The sequence below is a fragment of the Euprymna scolopes genome, chromosome 13, assembly GCF_053919585.1.
Source record: "Euprymna scolopes isolate OS-2025 chromosome 13, ASM5391958v1, whole genome shotgun sequence".
Taxonomy (NCBI): Eukaryota; Metazoa; Mollusca; class Cephalopoda; order Sepiida; family Sepiolidae; genus Euprymna; species Euprymna scolopes.
The window spans coordinates 96,341,735-96,350,509 of record NC_136494.1 but is presented as its reverse complement, the minus strand read 5'-3'; positions in this window follow the sequence as shown (position 1 = coordinate 96,350,509).

Sequence of the window (8,775 nt, the reverse complement as noted above, 5' to 3'; positions counted from 1 at the left end):
CAATGGAGGGGAAACCCTCTATACTGGGACAATTATTATTTTTGGTAACCAGAGTGCCCCCTTTTTGCCTACTTTTAGGGGAGCTGGTTTTTACCTCACATAAAAACGGCCTTGTGCCTAATTTGCTCAGTGGGGGAGCAAATAAATACCATCTGTTCCGACAGATACTGCAAGCAAAGACCATATGTGTGGGCAACCTCACATATAAGACCTTGGTCAATGTAGGGGCAACCCTTCATACCAATTGTCACTATCCAACTCCCCTACTCCCCGGGGAGTTGGTCCCCATTTCCCCTTCACTCCTCACATTAAAAATCGGCCTTGTGCCTAATTTGCTCGGTGGGGGAGCAAATAAATACCATCTTTTCCGGCAGATACTGCAAGCAAAGACCATATGTGGGGGCGACCCCACATATAAGACCTTGGTCAATGTAGGGGCAACCCTTCATACCAATTGTCACTATCCAGCTCCCCTACTCCCCGGGGAGTTGGTCCCCATTTCCTCTTCACTCCTCACATTAAAAATCGGCCTTGTGCCTAATTTGCTCGGTGGGGGAGCAAATAAATACCATCTGTTCTTCAGATGCTGCACTTCCATTTCTTGTTCTCTTTCGGTGGAGGAGAAATCCTTCACGACTGAGACAATTTTTATTTTTGTACCTTTTCTCCACGTTAAAAAACGACCCTGGTGTCTAACTCTGTCCCGTGGGGAGGCATAGTAAATAGGTATAATAAATACCACGTGCATATAACACGACTTTGCCCTTTTACGTCAATGCAGGATATCTTGAGATTTCCATAGGACGGTAAATTCGGCAAGTGTTTTCTATGTGAAACTTTCAGGGAAACGTTACGGCGTATTGCGTTTGAATGCCGTCTATGTTTAATCATCGTCATTTGTTGTCGATTATATTTCATTGGCGATATATAAATGTGCATTTCCTTGGCACCCGACCAAATTGTGTTACTTGCGCCAGGAAGTTGATAGATTTACAACGAAACATACCACATAACAATCAGTAAATTGGTTGCAAGTATTGTCGATGCCTCCGTTTAGTCTCAAGAGACAATGGACACCTCTGTAAGGGTAGCTACGCGTGTAATTGTGAGGCAAGGGTGCTAGAGACTAGGGTCTGGTTGCGAACTATGGTGTTGATGCGTTTGCTACGTCTAGCTACAGTGATGATTAGGGCTATGACAACAGAATATTATTTTCATTGTTTTGACTCTCGAGTGTATATCCGTTGATATCTTATATGCTTTTACACCCCGTGCCAGAATTATATGCAAATCGATATTTTGGTTCTAACTCCGATAGTTTTAAATGAAAATTTGTGAAATTTAGCACGTTATATGGCTACACTAACACAAGCGCAGATCTAAAATTTTAAGCTAATCTGCACAGTAATAAACAATTGACAGCCATTTTGGTGATTTGCATTTTTTTCAGTGTGCAAACTTTATATGAAAACCAATGCTAAAATATGGTGAAGTGCTAAAAGATCATCGAAACATTGATTATTCTAGGAATTTGTAAATTGAGAACAACAATAATAAAGAACAAACAACTTCAATATGGTTTCATAGTACAATGAATATATTATAAAATTGCTATTTTTATTGACAAGAGCAAAAAGCCTTTGGTCTATTGAAGATGTCAAACCTTCGATTTCATCTGATGAAATGTCTTTGGCAGGAGTCAGAATAGCATTCCAGAGGTCATCCTTGGAGTTGTACTGCCTTCCTCTGGAGTAAATATTTTGTTTCAAGATGCTCCACAGATTTTCGATAGGATTTAAATCTGGAGAACAGGCTGGCCATCGCATTATTTTCCCATGTCTGGCAAAAACTCTCTCCTAATATTCAGTGGCTATCCTTGTAGAATGATACGGTACATTATCATGCATGAATACCATCTTTTTCCGGAAGGCCAAATTCTTCTTCTTGTGCCAGGGTTCCAAGTGTTCCTTAATGAAGTCAATGTAGAGTTTGGCGGTAATTTTCACTCCATCTGCGACTTTGAATGGTCCTACCCGTTCATTGCCAATTATTGTAGCCCAGAACATCACACCAGCACCTCCTTGTTGACGCCTGATCCTTTGGGGACGCAGACCCTCATTATGGTACTATCCTCCCCTCCACCCATCGGGTCTATCAAGGTTCGCTCGACACTCATTGGCGAACAAAACAGTGTGAAAATTCACCTTCATGTGATCTCTTGCCCACTTGATCCTCTTTTTCTTGTGGATATCCTTGAATTGAGGGCGGACCTCTGGCTTTCCAAATTTTGCAATCGTACTCAGGATATGGCAACGAGTTGATTTGAGCACATCAGGAACGCCAGCTTTTTCAAAAAATAGTTTGCTAGTTTCAAGTGGGTTATGGCGAACTTCTCTCCTGATCTTGCTCATTGTTTGACGTGACAGATATGATTTCTTACGAATTTTCCCTTTGTCAGAACGTCCGTTGCAAAGTTGAGGATTAGTACAATATTATTTGACTGTACGATGATCACGGTGTAATTCTTTGTCAATTTCTAAGGTGGAAATCTTATTATGGAGCCTATGAACAATTTTAGACATCTCAGCTTGACTTTAAGCACTTTACGTCCCATTTTGCATATAAAGTTGGAACGCTGAAAAAAAAAACTGCAAGTCACCAAAATGGCTGCCGTTTGCTCGCTATTGCGCAGATCAGCTTAAAATTTTATATTTGCACATGCGTTGGTGTTGCCCTATAACGTGCGAAGTTTCACGAATTTTCATTGAAAACTATCGGAGTTAGAACAAAAATATCGATTTGCATATAATTTGCACGGGGTGTATATAGAATGATGTGGTTCTCGGTTTATGAACTCTGCCAACTGTGTCGGATATATACCTGAGAGTCAAAACAATGATAAGAATATTCTGTTGTCATAGTCCTACCGATGTCATGAAATGACGGTTAGTGAACACACCTACATACGCACATATTTACATGAATGAAAGGCTTATTTCCTACACTAACAATTTAAAATGAATTCAACGTATTTAATAGATGCACTATCTTTTTATATACTGCTAAAATATATGCGATAGTAGTAGTAATGTTAACTAATTTGCATATTAGTTTTGTAAAAAAAAGGACATTTTATTTATTCGTTATTGTTTTTTTTTAATTCAATGAATGCTTTCTTTTTTTTTTTATTTTTTTTTTATTACATTTTCACCCCAAACAAGGCAAATTGCCACTTTGGTGTAGGGGGCTACTATCAGGGGCAACAACTACTGGGGTACTATGTAGGGATTTGGGCAGCAAGGTGTCGGTTCACGTTACACTTGAACTTCTGCACGTCAGTACTGTTGGGGAAGCAGGGACCTGGAATGGAATTCCAGAGTCTTGCGGTTCTGGGGAAGAAACTATTGGAGTAAAAAGATCTTTTACATCTAGGGACCTCTACAGTGTGGAGGTGGGATCTAGTAGCCTGTCGGGTTTGTCGAGGGTGCTCGCGTCGTGGGGGCACAAGTGATTGCAGTTCATCAGAGCATTCACCACTAAAATACTTGTAGAACAGGCAGAGGGATGCAACATTTCGTCGATGGGACAGAGGCTGAAGCTTAGATGCCAGTTCAGGGCCTATCAGATTTGCGACTCTCTTTTGAACCTTGTCAAGGAGCGAGAGACTAGTAGCAGATGCACCAGCCCAGATGTGGCAGCAATACTCCATACATGGGCGAATGGTGGCCTTATAGAGGTACAGGATACTTTCGGGTGTTAGTAGTTTTCTAGCACGGTAGAGAGAGCCTACCTTTCTTGCAGCGGCCCTGGCAATGCCTTCAATGTAATTGTTCCAACTCATGTTTCCTGTGAACGTTAGGCCAAGGAGTTTGAAAGATGGACTCTCAGATAAAGAGTCGTTGGCCATTGCTATTGGTGGTAGAGAGGGTTTCTTGTAATTATTGAATGAAACTAGTTTAGTCTTGGCAGCATTGAATGCGACCAACCACTTTTGTCCCCATTCCACTACAGATTGGAGGTCTTCCTCTAGTGTTTCTGCCATTTCTTTAGAAATGTGTTCATTCGTCTTCCTGTCGTGTCTGCCATAGAGTGTAGTGTCATCAGCATATATACCCATCTCAGAGGCAATGTTGTCGGGGAGGTCATTTATGAATATCAGGAACAATAGAGGTCCAAGGATAGAACCCTGGGGCACTCCCGCATTTATATCATATTGTTTAGATGTGCGACCGTCGAGGACTACCTGGATTTTTCTCTTATCTAAGAAGGATTTAATTATGTTAAGTATTCTACCAGTGATACCGTATGATCTGATTTTACTGAGGAGACCCTCATGCCATACCCTGTCAAAAGCCTTAGATATATCTAGAGCTACCGTTCTGCCTTCCCCCGCTTTGTCCAGTGATTGGTATATACGTTCAGAGATCACGGTGAGGATGTCTGCTGTGGAACGGGCTTGTCTAAATCCATATTGTTTGTCAGTCAGTAGTTTAGCATCTGTAAGATGATGGACTAGAGCATGGTTAATTATGGTCTCAAATATTTTGGCAAAAAGTGGGAGGAGGCTAATGGGGCGATAATTTGATGGGTCTGTCCTTTCGCCAGAATTCTTGAATACTGGTACAACAGAAGCAGTTTTCCAATAGCCCGGAAAGCAAGCTTCATTAAGACATTTGTTGTAGAGTTTGGAGAGAACTGGAGCTACTTCGGCTGAGCACTTTTTTAATAGCACAGCTGGGATAAGATCGGGTCCACATGCTTTTGAGGTGTCAAGGTTTTTTATGATAGCATGCACCTGAGCAGGGGTGGTTTTCAGATCGTCTAGTGTGGCGTCTGTCCGCATAGGAAAGTCAGGTAGGGGGTGGTTGGTAGGGTCCAGTGTGGAGTTTGAGGCAAACCGACTGGCAAGCATGTTAGCCTTGTCGGTTGCTGAGGAGACAACCTCGTGATTGTTGGTTAGTGGGGGAATTGTTGATTGCCCATTATTTACTACACTGTTGTAGATTTTCCAGAAGTCTCGAGTTCCTAGTTTTTGTGCTTCGATGCGCTTTTTAGTGGTTTCCGTAAATTCTCTCTTAGCTGTCGCTATTTCTTTCTTAACGTTATTTCTAGCTTCTATATACTTCAGTCTGTTTGAACTGGACTTATGTCGGTTAAACCTACGGTATGCATGCTGCTTTTGAGTAATGGCAGTTGCACAAGTCGACGTAAACCATTGGGGAGAGTGGGGCTTACTATAAAATTTCCGCATGGGAACATGCGCTTCGATTGCAGTTTTGAACCAGTCAGTGGTCTCGTTTGCACACTGTTCAGCAGGGAGAGAGAAAATATTTTTCCATGGAGCATCTCTAATTAGTTCCCTGATGGCTTCCCAGTCAGCCTTATTATAATATCTCGTTGTTTTGAGCACTGGCTCTTCAGTTTTGGGTCTAGAGTTTAGGGCGATTTCAACCATTATCACTGCATGATCAGCGTTCCCGAGTGGGCTGTGGGCCTTCGCTATGCAGTCATCGGGAACTGTGGTCAAAAACAGATCTAGAAGTGATGCGTGTTGTTCTTCCTGGTCAGGGAAACGGGTTGGAAACGTAACAATTTGTGATAGGGAGTGAGATATAGCGAAGCTATGGGTTGTGCTGCCCGCTGCATCTGTGTGAGTAGAGAATCCAAGCCAGTTTTTGTTGTGGACATTAAAGTCACCAAACACATGTATTTGTGCGCTAGTGTCGAGGGACAGTGCCGTGTCTATGCTGTCAGATATTTTGTTTATTATGGAGCAGTCCTGAGTCGAGGGAGAGCGGTAGAGAAAATAATAGTAGCTAATACTGTGTTGCACGTTTAGTCTAAAGCACATAAAGGCTTGATCATCTGTTTCTAGGTTTGTTTCTCTAGTCAAGGGAAGGGTATTACGAATGTAAACTCCAAGTCCGTGCATATGTCTGTCAGAGTCCTTACGGCAGAGTGGGAGATATCCAGGCATGTTAAAGTGGTTAGAGGGAATGGAGGAGTGTAGGTTAGTCTCACTTAGTGCTAAGATATCCGGGGTATTTGTTAAGAGAAATGCTTCAACATCAGCTAAGTTAGTTCTAAGCCCACGGATATTTGTGAATGAGAGCCTCAAGGGAGGAGGCAAGTTGAATTTGTTTGTCCCTAATTCTTTAATGTAAATGTCTATTATATATATATATATATATATATATATATATATATATATATATATATATATATATATATATATTTATATATATATAAATAAATAAACATCTTTTGATCTGTATCCCTTCTATATTTTTAATAATAATAAATAATAAATCTTGTAACTTCTAATTTGCAAAACTTTAAATTATTTCTCATATATATATATATATATATATATATATATATATATATATATATATATATATATATATATATATATATATATAAAGCTGAATGTCTCTGTGTGTGTATGTGTGTGGGTATGTCTGGTCACGAATAGGCTCCTATATGGTTGACTATTTTAAAAAACTGATTACATATGATGATAGAAGATGTATCGAGACACAGGAATGGGTATGTTTGATCTGGCAGTACGGTGGTTCATTAAAATTGTGGGGTCTGTGTTCGCGCCAAGTCCACAAAGTATAGAAAAAAAAATTAAAAAAAAAAAACGTTTACAAGTGTTTTTGATATAGATTTACATAAGAATACTTTGATAAGTATGTTTCAACTTAAATAGGGATGGTATAATAAAATTGTGGGGTTTGCGTTCGCGCCTGGCCTCCATAGAATGGAAATAGGCACACACTTTAATAAAGACGTTTCATATCTATTTGCGTAAGTATACTTTGATAATTATGTTTCAGTTTGAAGAAATATGGTATAATAAATTTATGGGGTGTTCGTTCACGCCTGACATCCATAGAATGGAAATATGTCACAAAGTTTAACAAGGTTTTTTAATATAGATCCACAGAATATTGTGATAAGTGTTTCAGTGTGAACAGGTATGGTGTAATAAATTATGGGTTTTATCTATTTTATTTTTACTTTCATCATATTTTACTTTGGTTTTGATACCCCCAATTTCGAAGCTATCTCTTTACAACCCTTCCTTTTCATAACCTATCATACTTTCATAAATCATTCCATTTTCTGTAGGCTGTTTTTTTTTAACCCAGTCAACGACGGGTACTTTTGCTAGTATATATATATATATATATATATATATATATATATATATATATATATATATATATATAGGGTGTTCCAAAAGTCTTGGGCACATTCCAAGTCCGCATAACTGCTTAATTGTGAATGGTAATATGATGAAAGCGGTGCCATTTTAAAGCTAAATGCATTAAGTTTTTTGTAAGGCTATACCAAAATATACCAGATGTGTTTTTTAGTTCTAGAGATATTCAATGTCAAAATGTGCCCAAGACTTTTGGAACACCCTGTATATATATATATATATATATATATATATATATATATATATATATATATATATATATATATAATTTCCAGACAACGTCGCAGCCCACAAGAGCCATGACAGCCAACAAACCGGAAGTCCAAGACTCTAGTTTTGCCCTCATTTGGGCTCCTCAATTAGGTACATCCGAACTCGGGATTCGAAACCCGAGCCTCTAGTATGCGAGGGGAACACTCTATCAACTGCGCAAACACGCCACACGCAAGAAAGTCTATTAACTAACACAGACACTGGCGAACCGCGGCGAAATCGAACAATCGATGTTAATATGCCCAATCCCATGATTCAATTAGGAATATAATTTAATCTCCATTTCACTACTCTCTTTTTTTTAAAATTATTTATTTATGTTATATTTTCTATTCAGATTTTATACTTTCTTTTCATATATATTATTGTCCTTTATAATTCACGACTTTATTTATTTCCTTATTATTTACTTATTTATTTATTCATTTATTTACTTATTTTGTTCCTATCTATTTTGAATAGCATTTATGCAATTTTTATATACATTCTACTCTTCATTTACCTTCCTTTCATTAATTTTATACGTTTGCCTTTTATTAGAAGTAGAACGTATATTACTAACTACTTTATTTCTCCTTATAAGCCGTATCTTTAACACCTTAATTTCACCCCAATGCCGCTACCCCCCCCAAACCCGCTGATGACCGATTTTCAATTTCCGTCTGATTTGCATTCAATTGCCACCTTCCCAATTTCTATACGTCTCCGAGACCGGAAATATATTTTATATTCCACATTTTGATTTTCATACAAACTGCCTTGCCACATCCAACCTCGCCCATCTATTTAACCGCCTGCCTCTTTCTTTTTCTCTTAATAACATTCCCCTCTTCGTTTTTCTCTCTTCTTTCTTTCACTTTCTTTCTCTCCTTCTCTCTCTCTCTCTCTCTCTCTCTCTCTCTCTCTCTCTGGTTTTGTGATTTAACCCTGTCCCTCTTTCTACCTTTGTTATCTGTCTTGAATTTTTTCGTGAATTTACAGTTGGCTGCTACTGATTTTAATTTGACTTTGTACATTTTATCTCTACTTCCTTATAATATTTCTTCAGTCTGCCAAGTCTGAAGAAACTATCGGATCGTTAATTCGATTTTGGTAGTGGAAACATATGTAATCAAGGGACCAAACCGCAGATTAACCGTCTCACTGAGTCAAACCTTTGGAGTGCGGTTAGACAAACAACTCCCTGAAGTTAGATACCTCGACCGACTAGACAACATTTGGCGCTATTTATAACAACTTGCCATCATCTGACCGCTGCTGAGAGTAAGCGA